Source organism: Coregonus clupeaformis, chromosome 34, assembly GCF_020615455.1.
Source record: "Coregonus clupeaformis isolate EN_2021a chromosome 34, ASM2061545v1, whole genome shotgun sequence".
In the NCBI taxonomy this organism is placed as follows: domain Eukaryota; kingdom Metazoa; phylum Chordata; class Actinopteri; order Salmoniformes; family Salmonidae; genus Coregonus; species Coregonus clupeaformis.
In genome coordinates, this window is record NC_059225.1 from 20,781,069 (window position 1) to 20,785,516 (window position 4,448).

General features: G+C 44.8%; 1 pseudogene; it reads left to right on the plus strand.

The window, feature by feature from the left end:
• Positions 1-1,417: 1,417 nt before the first annotated feature.
• On the plus strand, positions 1,418-3,817 carry LOC121549419 (annotated as a pseudogene).
• The last annotated feature ends 631 nt before the right edge of the window (positions 3,818-4,448 follow it).

Consider the following 4,448-nt stretch of genomic DNA (forward strand, 5'->3'; position numbering starts at 1 on the left):
TTAGTCTGCGGGTGAAAGTGACTGGTGCTCGCTGAACTCAGCAGTCTGTAAGGGACATAGTTTGGTGTAGAGGTATGACTATGTTGAATGTGGATATGTTCTTTGACAATTTCTAATTAGTATTACTCAATTCTATAGTTTGGGTAACACCAGTGAATTTGAGCAGAAAGCTAATGTATTTCTAACCAATAATCTGTTTCCATTACGTGGAACAGTGTAAAGTAATTGAAGTAGATTGGAGTTAGTTTGGACTATTAGGCTGATGAAACAGCACCAACTTGTTGAAGGTTCTAGATTTGTTAATCAACAGGTTTATATTTTTACTGAATCAATGCAGCAGGTTACAATAATAAGATTACCAGAAAGGGGTTCTGGGTTCGTTTATTTTAGAAGGTGTTTGTTCTGCTTAACGGGACGCTGTATCATCTCATGTGTTTTAACTTTACCCTACGGGAAATTAGATTGGAGTTAATATTGGGAGTAAGTGTTAGTCGAGTTTTTAAGAAGCAATTCTGTCAAGCGACACCATTGGGGTTACCAAACCTAAAATGACCTTTTTAAAATGTTTGTTCATGAACATGAAGGGCGTTGTGGTGTGGTAGTTATGGGAAAATCATGCTAAAATAAGTGAGACCAGTCAGATATGGGAGTGAATCTGTTGCCGTGTGTAAGGGTAGTACATGCTAAATAAGAGTACATAAACGTTGGGGTGGATTTAAACAAACAATTCATGATTGGAGTGGACTTATCATGATCATGTTTTGTTTGTAATTAAAACGTTTGTGTTGCTGATTAAGATGTAGCATAGTGAATGTTAACGAAATGTACACTTTCTCTTCCAGGAGAGGAGGGAGTCATTATCTCTCTCTTTGAAATGTTCCTGAGACTGTTGTCTTGGGAGAGCAGGTAGAGAAATTCTGCAGTTTTAGAAGTATAAAGGTATCTGGATTTGGCCGTAAAGGGAGCTCCCAAATTAAATAAGGCCTGGTCATTTTAATGTTTTTTGCCCTATGGTTTGCAAATCCCCACACACAACACACTTGTAATAAATATTTGTTTAGTGGTGTTAATACCATGTTTGATTTATTGTGTGGACTATTTCATTTGGTTTTAGTGGGTTTTCACGGGTTAGAGTCCAGGTATCTTAAAGGCAAACACTAATGGAATTTCGGAAGTCTTTATTTTCTGAGTTTTAATTGAACACGTGAATTCTTTTGACAGGAAATGTAAATGTCCTGAACACTTACTGTAACCCTGGGATACGAAATGTATGAAATGCTTATCTGCTTTTAAATAATTAGTCTAATATAGAAAGAAACACTTATTTGAAGGGTTTGAATGACCTCTGACCTCTGTCCTGACTTTCTAGTGTGGTTTGATAGCCCTCACTGGAAAGCCGAGAGACATTGTGTGATGATTCTACCTGTTCCTAGGGGACTACGTGGACCGAGGGAAGCAGTCCCTGGAGACCATCTGCCTGCTTCTGGCCTACAAGGTCAAATACCCCGAGAACTTCTTCCTGCTGCGTGGCAACCACGAGTGTGCCTCCATTAACCATATCTATGGCTTTTATGATGAGTGTAAGAGACGGTATAACATCAAGCTGTGGAAGACGTTCACAGACTGCTTCAACTGTTTACCCTGCAATTGTAGATGAGAAGATCTTCTGCTGCCATGGAGGCCTCTCTCCAGACCTCCAGTCCATGGAGCAGGTTCGCAGAGTGATGCGACCCACGGATGTGCCTGACCAGGGCCTGCTGTGTGACCTGCTGTGGGCCGACCCAGACAAAGATGTCCTGGGCTGGGGCGAGAACGACCGTGGGGTCTCTTTCACATTCGGGGCAGACGTGGTGGCCAAATTTTTGCACAAACATGACATGGACCTTATATGCAGGGCACATCAGGTGGTAGAAGACGGATACGAGTTCTTTGCAAAGAGACAGCTTGTTACTCTGCCCCTAACTACTGTGGAGAGTTTGATAATGCCGGTGCCATGATGAGTGTGGATGAGACCCTCATGTGCTCCTTTCAGATTCTCAAGCCAGCGGATAAGAAGCTCTACTCTTACGGTGGAGGTGGAGGAATGGGATCTGGACGCCCGGTCACCCCGCCACGAAATTCCGCTAATGGGCGGAACGGCCAAGAAATAACACCCACTGGTCTCTCTCTGAAGAGGGGGGAATGGGGAGAGGGGGACTGGGGAGAGGGGGGATGGGGAGGGGGGGAATGGGGGGGAGGGGGGGAATGGGGGGAGGGGGGGAATGGGGGAGGAAGGGGGAATGGGGAGAGGGGGGGGAATGGGGAGGGGGGAATGGGGAGGGGGGGAAGGAGCCTTTACTGTTGGTTAGGGCCCTGCACTGTTTTGATGCTAAACACAGCTTTTGTACATCCTGTTTGTGTGTGGAATGGGGTCAATCTGCATGGTCAGATGGTAACAACGGCACACACTGAGAGCACAGGTGGATATGTGCAGATGGACCCTTTAGTTTATGGATTCACAAAGATCAAGAAGCATGTTTTTTTCTTCTCCCCAAAAACCAATGATTTGAAAAAGCAATCATGGATGTGAAATAGCTTTGCTTTTCTTTCTTTTTGTAGATGCATAAAAAAAGGTTTGAATCTTTTGAGTTTCAGTTTATTTGGAAGCCGATGATTAATAAAGAACCATTTATTTAAAATATTCCATCACACCATGTTCACTATGTTCACCATGTTCACCTCACCATTGCTTTGTAATTTGTTTATATATTAAATTCCTCTTTCGAATGGTATCGAAAGCTATGTTTGTTCAGGGTGGGATGTTGGGATTAGTTGTTACCCATTTCCTGTGCAGCATTTTGGGGGCTTTTGCTTAGCCATTTTCCATCACCCCCTGTCCTTTCTGTTCTCCTTGCCCCTGTCCTGTCTGTTCTCCTTGCCCCTGTCCTTTCTGTTCTCCTTGCCCCTGTCCTGTCTGTTCTCCTTGCCCCTGTCCTGTCTGTTCTCCTTGCCCCTGTCCTGTCTGTTCTCCTTGCCCCTGTCCTGTCTGTTCTCCGTTCTCCTTGCCCCTGTCCTGTCTGTTCTCCTTGCCCCTGTCCTGTCTGTTCTCCTTGCCCCTGTCCTGTCTGTTCTCCTTGCCCCTGTCCTGTCTGTTCTCCTTGCCCCTGTCCTGTCTGTTCTCCGTTCTCCTTGCCCCTGTCCTGTCTGTTCTCCTTGCCCCTGTCCTGTCTGTTCTCCTTGCCCCTGTCCTTTCTGTTCTCTGTTCTCCTTGCCCCTGTCCTGTCTGTTCTCCTTGCCCCTGTCCTTTCTGTTCTCTGTTCTCCTTGCCCCTGTCCTTTCTGTTCTCCTTGCCCCTGTCCTGTCTGTTCTCCTTGCCCCTGTCCTGTCTGTTCTCCGTTCTCCTTGCCCCTGTCCTGTCTGTTCTCCTTGCCCCTGTCCTTTCTGTTCTCCTTGCCCCTGTCCTGTCTGTTCTCCTTGCCCCTGTCCTTTCTGTTCTCCTTTCCCCTGTCCTGTCTGTTCTCCTTGCCCCTGTCCTGTCTGTTCTCCTTGCCCCTGTCCTGTCTGTTCTCCTCTACCCCTGTCGTTTCTGTTCTCCTCTACCCCTGTCCTGTCTGTTCTCCTTGCCCCTGTCCTTTCTGTTCTCCTTGCCCCTGTCCTTTAAACACTGTCAATGTTCACCTCTCTGGTTCTCATTCCCCCACAATCTTCCATATTCTGTCTCCCATTTTGCTCAGTAGTCTCTCTGGGTACTGAGTAGTAGTCCTCAGTTCTCACCCCACTTTGCTGTTTCCTGTTTTTCTCTTCTTTTTTCTCTTTTATATTTAAAGGTGATGTGTAACAACTTGCCAGTCAGAATTAATGGTCATTTCCTGTGCTGGGTTCCTTCTCACCTTTTAGTATCTAGCTCATATTCGGCTTCCAGTGCGCTCTCCTCTCCACTAGGTGGCGCATTTCATACATCTGACTCACCATTGGGTCATCTCTGAAGACTGGGATTCAGGAGTACAGTACTGCTGGGTGCATTCATGGTGCATGGGCGGCAGTAGGTTTTTTTAAAGAGCACATAGCTCAAGGTTTTTGGCTTTACAGTTTATAAAGAAAATTGATCATATTGTGAGACCAAGGAGTGTTGGTTTTAATTACGTTATGATCCATTGACCAGAGGAAGTCTTATTTGCCGTTAGATAAAGATATTGAATGCTTGATATACAATATATTACATGGAAAGGAAATACGCTTGTTTTTAAAAGAGCTGTAATATTAGAGAAGAAACATTTTGGGTTGGAAAACTTTTTATTTTTTTTGCTAACGGGGCAGGAGTTTCAATGTGTTGGAATTGTCGTCAATGGCTTTCAGGCCAATATTAAATGACTTGTTTTATGACAAGGCTTTAAGATAATGATTCAGAGCTGTAATGTAGACCATCTGAAATGTTTAGAACATATGCATTTTGGATTCAAGCTATGCTT